The sequence below is a fragment of the Rattus rattus genome, chromosome 18 (assembly GCF_011064425.1).
Source record: "Rattus rattus isolate New Zealand chromosome 18, Rrattus_CSIRO_v1, whole genome shotgun sequence".
NCBI lineage: Eukaryota > Metazoa > Chordata > Mammalia > Rodentia > Muridae > Rattus > Rattus rattus.
Genome location: NC_046171.1, coordinates 2,825,492 through 2,838,619, shown reverse-complemented (window position 1 = coordinate 2,838,619; position 13,128 = coordinate 2,825,492).

Sequence of the window (13,128 nt, the reverse complement as noted above, 5' to 3'; positions counted from 1 at the left end):
GCCTTGATGAAGGGTGAATTTTAGTGGCATTTGATGAGGACAGAGGAGCTAACAGCCCTGCAGCTCCGCTCTATGGAAACAGAATAGCCTGCCACACCGCGCTACTGGATTCTTCCTGTGCATGGTCGTCCCTCAGCCTCTGTAGGCGCGGTTTCCAAGTACCCCAGGACGCAGGTATTCAAATCCACTATATAAAGTGTTATAGCGTTTGCACAGAGTTCACACACGTCCTCTGTAGACCGCAAGTCACCTCTGGGCTCCTCACCACCCTGAACGTGGGAATACGGGGGTCAAGGGCTCTCTACGCATCAAACTTAGGGAGGAATAATAAAGACTCTGTGTTGTCACTTGCGTCTTTGTGTATGTGTGTGACCGGGGCGGAATGTCTGTCTGGTCTCCATAGCAGGAGAGCAATGGCCTGGCAGCTTGGTATCTGAGGGTGGGAGCAGGGGGGTCGTAGAGGAAGGCATGTGTGGCTACATTGGAGCCACACAGGGGCAGCATGGGCATGTTTAGGTGCTGGTGTGCAGCTAGGCGCGAGGCCAGGGCAGTTTAGCGTCTGGGTCTGGTTTGCGCCACTGTAACAGGATACCCAATGCTGGATAAACTTTAAATACAGAGCTGTATTATTTTACTGTTCGAGAGGCCAAGACCAAGGTGCAGGGTTCAGGAGGCACCTGGGTTTCAAGTGGTAAGAGAGGGAGGGAAGAGGTCAGACCCACATTTCCATCAGACGCCCGCTCCCACATCTAGCAGGGCACAGCTATGTTCTCTTCTACAGGTCCCACCTGTCATACCCTAACCCATGGACTCTGAGGGATGAACTCAAACCATAGCACAGCGGTGGGGGTGAGTTTGCCTTGGTAACGTGAGCCCAGAAAGATTTCCGGGACAGTAGGCACCGCCAGGCCCACCTCAGGCTGCCCCAACACAGCCCTCACTACTCTGCTTCAGAGCTACATCGTGGCCTGGCTGCCCTATATACTCCTTCCCTGAGCACAGCTATCTAACAGCGCAAGCAGCACCTCTCGCCTTCCTTGGCTTGAGGTCAAGTGCACTGAAGTAGAAAGAGTTTGGATTGCCTCAGACTAAGGGCTGTGTCACATGGGAACCGAGGGAACTCTGGCTTCTTCCCTGGGATCAGGGGCTTCTCACATAGTCTCACTTGCGTAGCGTCGTGCACTCACACATTGGGTCATCTGCAGTAACGCAATCCTTAATGGATTCCGTCCCGAGAGCCCACTAGAGCTCTGTCCACTATAAATCCTCACTGATTGAAGCTAGCCTGATCTACACTGAGAGTTCTGGGCCAACCAGGGCTACATAGTAAGACCCTGTATCAACAAGACAAGACAAAACAAAAACAAACAAACAAAAAAAGCCCCAAGAGACACCAAGGTTATTTCAGATCGCTTTTTTAATAAAAAAACATCTTAGTCTCATTACGTAACTGGATGTGTTGGTGAGCTTCCTTGTGGATCGGCCAATTGAAGGAAGTGGTAGTTGGCACACTCCCAGCACTGCCCTACATGGGTTCCCAAACTGGCTATGGGAGAGCCCTGACATCCCCTGACTCAGTCACAGTCCAACGACTTCGGTGCAGTGGGTAATTGCATCTGCTATCTGGGTTCCTGGTATTTGGGAACAGCTCGGGGAACTGATGCCCAGAGAGAGGAAGCCATTGCGAACAGCAACACTAAATGGGTAAAAGGCAACTTGGCTATGGGTGGCCGATTCTGCCACTTTCCCAGAAGACAGTATGGTGTGGGGAGAGCGGAGCTGATAGCCAAAGACTTGGGAACTGTGATGACATGTTTACATGGAAAGGCTGGGTAAGATGGGTGCAAAGGGTGTCTCAGTGGGAACAGAGTTTGAAAGAAAAAACCCGAACAAACCACTGGCTGCCCATCTAGAAGTGCAAACGTACATCTGGACTAAAGTCATTCAGATCTCCTTCCCGGCCAACTTCCACGGCAGAACACAAGACCCCCAAGCCTTAAGATGACCCCTAAACCATAAAGCTATTTCATCTCTACTTCATAACTATAATCTTGCTACTCTTACGAATCACATTGTAAATATCTGATATGCGACCCCTGGGAAAGGGTCTTTTGACACCCCTCCCCCCCAAGAGGTCAAGATCCACAGGTTGAGAACCACTGGTTTACAGCGTGTATTAAGAACCGCCTGGGGTTGGGGATTTAGCTCAGTGGTAGAGGGCTTGCCTAGCAAGGGCAAGGCCCTGGGTTCGGTCCCCAGCCCCAAAAAAAAAAAAAAAGGAAAAAAAAAAAAAAAAAAAAAAAGAAAAAGAACCGCCTGCTGTGTTCGCCATGCACGGTCCAGTCTAGGTGACAATGTGGCAGCAAGGCACGGGTGGATTTCATCCTGCAGCCCTGGAGACATGAACTGGGTTTTGCTTTCCTCAGAACTGCCCTGGAGTAACCTCAGCCCTTCCTGCCTGTGCAGAGACAGCTCCATTAGGCAATACCATCGCAACACATGACTGCATCGGCCTCAATTAACTCCGCTCTCGGAGAAGCAGAAAACGGAAGTTGAACCTGTGGGGGTGGTTTGGGGGGTGGGGGTTGTTTTGCATGTCTGCAGTGAAAAGTGAAATCCTATCCCACCTAAATGGAAGGGTCTCCTTCCCTTGGACACTTGCAGAGTCCTAGAGTGGAGAGCAGATGGATTGCAACAGTGTGGTCCCTTGGACACTTGCAGAGTCTTAGAGTGGAGAGCAGATGGTTTGCAACAGTGTAGTCCAGTGAGTGAGAAGTATCCATGCCTAGGGCAATGTGACTCTTGCTTTAAAAGAAATTAAATGGGGTTGGGGATTTGGCTCAGTGGTAGAGCGCTTGCCTAGCAAGCGCAAGGTCCTGGAGTTCGGTCCCCAGCTCCGGAAAAAAAAAAAAAAAAAAAAAAAGAAATTAAATGTGTGGACTGTCACTAATTAGATACAGTCAAGGAAAGTGTAAGTCCACTTGAGGCAGCAAAGGATCATGGGAATTTTAACTTGTATGATTTCAGAAAGTCAGTGGACAAATACTGAAGTGGCCAGTCAGTGGCCCAGTGAGGATGAACTGAAGAAAATCAGGATAAAGGTGGCCCCTGAGGCCTTGGTCTGTGGGTGGGAATCTTGTACTTAGTGTGGAATGGATGGATCTCATCGAGTTAGACACCCAAGGGTCCCTGCCACGGGGGTATTGGCATCCATAGGAAGCTGGTGTGGCCTTCTGGATTGTTCCTTCCCTGGAAGGTTCTAGAAACAGGTCGAGTACTCTTTGAGACAAATCGTCAGGATGGCCATTACACCCAGTAGCCTCATCAACCCATAGTCAGTTAAGGATGGGTCCAATGAGAGTGTCCCCGTTTTAGCTGTTGACTGTTGTGGCTTTCCATCCTGACCCACAGTCCACCTATTCTGGTCCTAACTAGCCTGGTCCTTGCCTCTCCCTATCTTCCAATAGCACCTCCACCCCATCCCTACCCCATACCCCATGTGATGTCTCCTCTTCCCAGACTGGGTGTGAGTCTCCCTCACCATCCTGTGACTTCTCAGATGTTAATTTATTTTTTTTTTTTTGAGACAATTTAGGTTCACACTGAAGGTTTAAGAAAGAGCAGTACAAACCGAGCCATATAGCCTTTGCCTGAGTTTCGACAACGGGGACTTCTCGCACAGTTGTGATCTAATGTCACAACCACAGTATTGCCCTGGACAACGGCCCAGAAACAAAACACATCGCCCTGAAGGGATTCCTCCTGTTACCCTTTTGTGGTCACATCCTCTCCCCCTCTACCTCTATCTCCTTCTTTTTTTTCTTTTCTTTTCTTTTCTTTTCTTTTTTTTTTTTTTTTCTTTTTTTTCGGAGCTGGGGACCAAACCCAGGGCCTTGCGCTTACTAGGCAAGCACTCTTCCACTGAGCCAAATCCCCAACCCCCTCTATCTCCTTCTTAAGCCCAGTGGCTAACATGTGGCGCCACCTTGGTTTCAAGAATGTTACGGTATGTTCCCGTGGGATTCTCTTTTTGTAGGTGAATACTCTGGAGGTTCAGCCTAGGTCTTGTTTCCAGAGTTCTTGCTACATAGTATTCTTTGCCCCTAGGTGAGCCAAAGCCCAACTGCTGGGCTCACTTCCATTTCTGGTTCTCACAAACAAACCTGCTGTAAGTGTAGGCATTCAGGGCTCTGTGCACACAGGACTTCCCATGCCTCTGTGGTGTAGTTACTGAGTTGGGATGGTAATCGTATGAACTTTTTTTTTAACGGTTTCTTTATTATATATAAGTACACTGTCACTGTCTTCAGACACACCAGAAGAGGGCATCAGATCTCATTACAGATGGTTGCGAGCCACCATGTGGTTGCTGGGATTTGAACTCAGGACCTCTGGAAGAACAGCCAGTGCTCTTAACCACTGAGCCATCTCTCCAGCCCCTGGTATGAACTTTTAAAGAGACAGCCAGGCTTTACCGGAGTGGTTACACCGTTCACGTCTCCAGCTATACGTACAGGATGGGGTTTTCAGATCCTCAGACCTCTGAGTGTTGCTCTTGGAATTCCATTTTTGTTTGTTTGTTTGTTTGTTTGTTTTTTGTTATTCCCCTAGCATTTAGATAGGTGTGGACTGTTGTCTCACTGTGCTTTAATTTGAATTCCTGTAGGTTCCTAATGAGGTTGGGCGTTTTGTAGCCTCGGCAGTAGCTGGCTACCTTCCATAAAACGTCTGTTGGTTCTTTTGGCTTATTTTATAATGTAAGTGACTATTTACTGCCAAACCTTGAGGATTTCTTTAAAATCCCAACCCCAACCCTTCCCTGGCTGTGAGATTTTTTTCAAGTGCTTTCTGCCGGTCTAGGAATCATCTTTTCGGAGAATACAGTTTTCATTTTGATGAGCTCAGTTTATCAATTTTATTTATTCTCTTTGTGCATTTTAAGAAGTATTTATCTGGGGCTGGGATTTAGCTCACGGTAGAGCGCTTACCTAGGGCGCAAGGCCCTGAGTTCGGTCCCCAGCTCGAAAAAAACAAAAAAAAAAAAAAAAAGAAGAAGAAGTATTTATCTGGCCCTGGAACCTAAAATGTTTTTCTCCTATTTAAAAAAAAAAAAGTCTTATCTTTTGACTTTCAAGCAGAATTTGAAGTTAATATTAAACGAAGCTGAGATTTACCTGTAAGCATTATAGTTTTGTTTGAGCAACTATAAATGCTGTAGCATTGGTATGGCCAATGTCCATGTGTGCACTTCTAGAATATAAAGATAAATATTCTCCCTTTTATCCTCTTATATTTTGACTTTACCTCCTGAAGCCACCACTCTAGGGTTTTTTTTGTGAATTCCCTGTGCAGACCCCAGCTTTATTTGAAAGTACAGGCCCGGGGCTGGGGATTTAGCTCAGTGGTAGAGCGCTTGCCTAGCAAGCACAAGGCACTAGGTTGGGTCCCCAGCTCCGAAAAAAAAAAAAAAAAAAAAAAAAAAAAAAAAAAAGAAAGTACAGGCCCAACCTATCCACCCTTTATTTCTTTTTCTTGCTCTGTCACACTGGCTAGTATTCCTAGCAAGAGTACCTAAGAGTCTTAAAAGCCGGGAGGGATGAAGATACATTGTATGCAAGTACGAAATTGCCAAGGAAAACACAAGGGATGTGTTTTACAGTTTAAACATTGTTGAGCAGTGAAGCAGACACCTCCTCCCAGTGTTAGGGTGATGTTTCAGGTACCCGCCATTACGCGCTCCACAAACTTTTATTATTCCCTTTAATGATGGGAGAGGGGAGAAGAGAGATGGTAGGAGTACTTTCATATTCCACTCTATGTCGATACAAGCTCAGCTCACAAGAGCTAAGGACTGGTTTGCCCGGAGCTAACTCTCCAAGCTGGAGGTCCAAGCGTTGATGGCAGCAGACACTTGACTAGACCTGGCATTCTACAAAGTGCCTGAGTTCAGCTGTGCAGAAAGTAAAGGAAGAAGAACTCAGGGAATGATACCACAACAGGCACAGACAACACTCACGACAGAGATGGTTGTCAACTGACCACGTGACCAGATTGGGGGCTCCAGGACTGATGTCCTTTGTCCCCTCCTTTTAAAACCTGCCAGGCTGGAGAAATAGAACAGAGCAGCTTTTTTTAGGGTGTCACCTCACACTACCTTCCCAGATAAAGATTCAGTCCTTGTCTCTGCTCTCTAACTAAAGCACAACTTAAAGATTCAGTCCCTATCTCTGCTCATTTGCATTTGGCAGACTGTGAGGACTATAAAATTTTCTGCTTACATTAACCCTTTCAAGGAAAAGTGGCCGAGTGTGTGTGTGTGTGTGTGTGTGTGTGTGTGTGTGTGTGTGTGTGTGTGTTCCATGGCACTATGTCATTGTTAACAGTTCCACTTCATTATTAGTTGCTGTTGTTTATTTCTCTCTAATTTATAAATTAAACTTTACCCTAAGGGACAGACAGGGGTGGGGAAGCTGCTCTCAGAGGGTCCACATTTTCAGGCATTCAGGAGCTCTTGCAAAGCATCCCCAGGGGAGATGGGCACACCGAGTCACCTTCACATGCTCTCAGCTCCACCTTGGCCTTAGGGCAAGAAAGAAGGCCACTGTATTTGTCCCGAAGCCTTCTTCTGGGGACCAGGCTAGTCTCTGGAGATCTGAAGACCTCTTGACATATAAATGTATGGAACCCCAGAAATGCTAGAGCTGTGGGATGCTGACTGGCTCTGGGTGGAGAGTGTCCCTAGAGTTAGGTAGGGATATTCTTCTAAAGAAAGGAAGTCTAGAGGTTACCAATGCTTTTTGAGCAAGAACCTTTTATAGGGGATGGGAGGGTCTAAGTATGAGTGGGAATGTGGCCTCCGGGAAGTTTCCAGGGTCCATCTGTCTCTGGTATGTCTGCCTTAATTTTCCTTACCTGCCCTTCCATGTTGCAGGCTAATAAGAACAGAAACAAGCTCTTAGCAGCATGCATTTCATAGCCGCACATACATGCAGCATTCTTGGACTCTATGAATGCATAGCACTGCTAGTCAGTATGGATATGTGGCCGTCAGTGTAGACACTGCATGCCCGTATAGACACAGACCTGTTGATGTAGACCCGTGCCTCTCAGTCTTGACACACCTCAAACATAGACACGCTTCTGCCTGTGTGGACACCGCCCATCCATGTGGACACACACCTTTGGGCATGAGTGGGTGTGGATACATGCTGGCCAGCATGGACTGGTCTCCGTGTGTTTCATTGTATGCTGGGGACACTTCTTCACTTGCTTTCTGGGGATACTTTCTGAAAAGTATATATGTATATTTTCTCATTCCCCTCAAGACATTGCTAGTTAATCTTACCTTTCCATCTCTGCCTTCTAGGCTCTTCCCATGTGCCTAGCGCCTGCTCCTTACGTTCTCCATTGCTCACATCCCTGACCTTCTGGCTGTCTAGCTGTGCCAGGGTTGGGGGGGGGGGACAGAGAGACTCCACTGGATATTTGTAAGGTGTGGTAGGAAGTTGGAGCAAAGGGCGGCCAGTGCTTTTGCAATCGCGCATGCAAATACCTCTCCCATAACCAGCCCTCTACCCATGCTTGTGGCTTTGGAGAAGAAAGGAAGCTTTCTAATCCACCATGCCCAATACTGCCATGGGCAGTGAGCAACATATGTGGGGCACGGGGTGACCAGCATTCTTTAGTTTTGTGTTTTCCTTCAAAATATGAAGAGGGGCCAAAGAAAGAAATGTCCCCAGCATACAATGAAACATACAGTAGCAAGACAGGGACTAGTCTGTGCTGGCATGTGTCCACACACATGCCCAGGGGTTGGTGTCCACATGGATAGACAGTGTCTACACTGGCAGAAGCGTGTCCATATTGAGAAGTGTGTCCATCCTGAGAAGCACATGTCTATATCAACTGGCATGCAATGTCTACACTGGCAGCCACATTACCCACACTGACTAGTGGAGTTTACACTGACAGGAGAGTAGCCACTTGAAGAGAACAAACCAGAGAGACTTGGGGGTCCCAGCTTGATTTGCATACCCTAGCCCAGGCTGGTACTATCCCATGGCGGGAACCTGGCTATGGTTAAACATGCCTGAATCTTGAGGCTGATATTCAGGAAGGCTGAGGAGTAGAGCTGACGCAAAGGATGCTATGCTTTCACAGGCTACAAAAATGCTACACAGGGGTGAGGCAGCTTGTGGGAGATAGCCCCAGAGCTGGGATCCCCAGGATGGATACCTAGAGGGTAGGCTTGAAAGGGTAGCAATGGCAACCATGAGAGATCCACATCCCCAGCTTGCCTCTCTCTGGCTGAAGCACACACAGGACAGTCCCCATCCTAAGCTGTAATGGACCCCCAGAGTGTTGGGTTCCTGGAGGGAGTCAGAGCTATGTATTTGGCTTCCAAAACCTTCCTATCCCTCAAGGATGGAATTCTTCAGGTCACCTGCATCCTCTGTGCCAAGAACATTTCTGGTACCCAGCTCATCTGGATCTGCTAAGCCCAAGGCAGGATCTTAGTCAGGAAATGCTGTTGATATTGACACAGCTCTACAGCCAACTAGAAGAAAGAGGGTTATGGGAGTTCTTTCTCATCCATCCAGAGCCGCATGCCCTGCCCTGAAAAAAAGCCAACTCCGGGTCAGTGTCGAAAGCCACATCACCCAGCTTCATAGAAGGCTCAAGTCATGGGACATAACTCATCCGAGCTCTCTTTGGCTGGCTGAGGAGAGACAGGAGAATTGGTCCAATGATTGTCCCTGAAGACTTTTCTGGAGGCACACCGGACCTGTTACTGGAACTTTCCAGGAAAGGGACACTCTAAGAGGCCAAGCCAGCATCATGTTTGTCCGGATACCTACCGATGCTCGTCAGGGAAGCCACAGCCCCGTGGAGAATCCTGGGCACCTGTCTTGAATGGACCCATCTATATCATATCCTAACTATAGAGTTCTTGCTTCAGAGACTAAATCCTCAGGGCCCCTTCCCCCACCCCTCTTAGCATACTCAGCAGCTACCTGTCCATCATGGAGAAACTGTATACGCCTTAGGGCTAGACCTTGAGAAGAAGGCACACACAGGACCAGTAGAAGTCCATACGGGAAGGGCGGTGACTGCAGTCAAATGGCAGAGGGTCCATTGACTGGGTATCAAGTCAGTGGTTGGCTGCAGGACAGACCGGCCATGAAAACAGGTATTGGCTTGTGGTGACTACCTGAGTGTTATCACACAGGGACCGCTGCCATGGAGCTGGGCATGGAGTCAGTGTGAGATAGAGGGACATGTTTATTAGACATAAATATGAAGCCGGCTTATAAAAACCCAGCACGACACGTGTCAGTCCCAGAGGACTATCAGAGCAGCAGATTTGGGCTGTGACCTGGCTCCGGCTGGCTGGCTGTCACTCAAGGCCTCCAGGCTGCTGCAGCTTCCCGCACCATCAACCAAGATTGGCTGGGCTAACAGAATAGAACATCTAGATTTGAGAGTGGACTGTCCTAACCACTCTGTTCGTCTGGGTCGGATCACACCGAACAGCATTCCATAGTAGACCCAGCATTTCACAAAGGATCCTGGGGAACTGGCAGACATCCAGAGAAGGAGGGACAGGAGGCTTGCCTTGCAAAGCTTTGTTGGAGAGCTGGGGATATGGAGATTGGACAAAGGCGCAGCAGCCTGGACAGATGGCTTATAGCTTGGTTGCCTCACTGGGGCCTGTGGTGCCAGACAGGAGCCAACAGACTACATATCCTTGTGACTGAAAGCAATAGGGATGAGAGGGAGGCAGATATAGGGGTGCCTTGTTACTGGAGGCCTCTATAGTCAGCTCTCTGTGTCTACAGGCTCCCCTGCCCTGCCCCACACTACCCAGCCCCACCACATTGCTATTTTTTTTAAAGATTTATTTATTATACATAAGTACACCATAGCTACCCTCAGACACACCAGAAGAGGGCATCAGATCTCATTACAGATGGTTGTGAGCCACCATGGGGTTGCTGGGATTTGAACTCAGGACCTCTGGAAGAAGCAGTCAGTGCTCTTAACCACTGAGCCATCTCTCCAGTCCCCGATACTATTATTTAAAAATAAACTTCTTGGAAATTTTCCACTCATTATTATTATTTTTTTTTTTGCCCGAGACAATTTTTTTTACACGACTCCGGGTATATAATTTTATAAAAGAGGTCTGCAAATTAGACAGTTATGGATAATAAGTCTCAACTTTATTTTTAAAACAGTTCGTTAGCATATGCCATCTCCGCCGTCTATCAAAGAGAAAAGCAAAACTGCTTGCAAGTGAGACGGATGTGTTTCTAACTTAATCCAGTCCCAAGGTGTACGAATCTGATACCTACGTGCTGTCCTAATTTCACTTCCGTGGCTGCGACAAAATGCTCTGGCAAACAAATTACTCTCACGTGTCTCCGTGGTAGAACTCTTGGTCGAACATGGGTGAAACCCAGTTCAATTCCCACATACACAAGCTCAAAACACAACTCAAAAGAGGGTCTGTTTCAGCTCCCAATTCCAGTTTTCAGTTTTTCATAACAGAAAAGCCAAGGCAGCAGGAACTTAAATCAGCTGGCCCCAGCACATCCATGGTCAGAAGCAGAGAGAAATGAATGTATAATGCATGGGTGCTTTTAGTACTTGGCTGGCTTTCTCTATCCCTATCAGTTCAAGACCCAAGCCTAGGGAATGGCGCCTCCCACAGTGGGCTAGCTTTTCCCATATCAACTAGTGTAATCAAGACAGTCCCCGACAGACAGGCCTATAGGCCAGCTTGATCTAGACAATTCCTCACAGAGACGCTCTTCCCAAGTGATTCTAGATTTGTGTCCAGCTGACAAAAGTGTAACCATCACACCTGCTGAGGAGCCATGGCCAGGAAAATACTAAGAGATGTTATTTTCCAATAATTAAACCCTTACGTTTCCGTGACAGCCCACACCTTTACATGCACAGTAAAAACTCAACATAGACTATTAGGAAATCTGGACTAATATGTTGTAGGATGGCCTCTTGTAGTACAAAGTGTGTTTCTGTGGCGTGTTCAGGGTCAAGGCTGTAAGGACATCACAGGGTTAAGTGTTGACGGGAAACCCTTGGGTTCATTCCATGTTTGATTTCGAATGAACTTCTGCCAACTTTTCCATGACCCACACAGTCTTGCATGCAGCTCTTGTGGGAGGAGTGACCCACAGCTTAAGAAACCTTCCTCTAAGTGTTACGGACACTTGTATCTCATTAGATAAGATTGTATCCTGGTAGAAGTGAGTCAGAGACAGTTCAGAGTACACAGGAGGGGATGGGCATGTTATAAGCAAACTCTGCATCCTTGTAAGGACTATGAGGTTTTGGCATTGGATAGGGGTCTGGAAACCAGTCTCCCAAAGATACCAAAGAGGACAATATTAACGGAAAGCCTTCTTGCTGAAACAGGAAGTACCTTCCTCCCAGAAGGCCTCAAGGCCACTTAGGTCCGTCATGTCTTGGTAGAAATTCCCACAGGGGTTGTGTCTGGCCCGGACAGTGCTGAGTTGTGCCCGGTTCACATTTGCTGGCCTGGTACTTGTGGTTCGAAGGTCTCCAAGTGGCACAGAAAGCAGCCGGGCTGTAGCTCCCTCTGTAGTGCTCTGGGACTCAGCTATGTGAATTTTTTCCTTCCGTGTGACTCTGGCTGGGAGGGCCCATCAGGATTAGGCACTATTGACTGATAGACTGACTGGGAGAGCCAGAGTCTTACTTAGGGTTTCTATTGCTGCAACAAAACACCAGGACCAAGAAGCAAGTTGGGAAGGAAAGGGTTTATTCAGCTTACACTTCCAAATTGCTGTTCATCACCAAAGGAAGTCAAACGTAGCAGGGACCTGGAACTGACGCAGAGGCCATGGAGGGATGCTGCTTACTGGCTTGCTCCCCCTGGCTTGCTCAGCCTGCTTTCTTATAGAACCCAGGGCCCACCAGTCCAGGGGTGGAAACATTCACAACGGGTTTGGCCCTCCCCCATCAATCACTAATTAAGAAAATGCCTTACAGCTGGATCTGATCGAGGCGTTCTCAGTTAAGGTCCCCTCTTTCTAGATGACTCTAATTTGTGTGTCTGGTCTCTTTGACACAAGACCAGCCAGCACAGAAGGTAACATTCCCCGAGGGGGACCACCACATGAAGGTAGAGCTACTGAGAAATCAAAAGTGTGTTCGTGTGTGTGTGTGTGTGTGTGTGTGTGTGTACGTGTGTGTATACATATGTGTGTGCGTGCACATGTACTTGTCCTTGGCCCCATCACGCCTGAAACCAGTGTTCAGAACCTATTCACTACAGAAAGCAGTGTACTCAGCCAGTCAAAGCTGGCTTTCTGTCACTTACAACGTAAGTCTGTCCAGCTCCACTGCTCACTCATTCCCTGCTTAGGCGTGAGAGGGACGCCAGCAGTAAACAGTGGAAATAGTAGGTAGGAAGCACCCATCACTTGTGGGGTCCACTGTAGTCAGGGGGACCAATAACCCACGTATGCATGTGTGACTGGGAACCCTTTCAGTGGCCCAAGCCACACTAATGAGGACCTAGCACATGGCTGTCTCTTTTTGCCTTCTCTGGCTTCTTCCTTGGGCTCCACGCTGAGGCCTGTGCATTTTCAGGAGCCCAGAAAGTCCTGCCTTTCATCGGAAGCTCCCGTGGACAGGCTTCGTGGAGTCTTCTGGGTGATGGAGGCTCACTGGCCCGTGTTTGAATTAAAGGATCATCAAATGCACTGGGGGCGGGGCATAGAAATGGGGAAGGGGCGGGGTTAAGCAGAAGGGGTTTGAGAAGGAGAGAAATGCCAGAAGAAAATTCTGGAAGTAGGGAGAGTAGACAGAGAGCAGACATCTGCAAAACCAGGCATGATGATACTATGGCCTTTGTCCTGGTCACATTGTTCAGTCTCCCCTTGTCTATCTAGGCTGCTCAGTGCTTGGGCAACGGGGTCAGACAGCAGCCCAGGTCCCAGAAACCTTTCTTATTCCCTGGGTGGTTTGTACTCTTAACTTTTTTCTAGAATGCCCTGGCTTTGTCAACCTTCTTGATGTCAGATAGGGACATCAGCCCCTGCGGCATGGAAGCCCACCCTCTTCCCTCCAAACTCA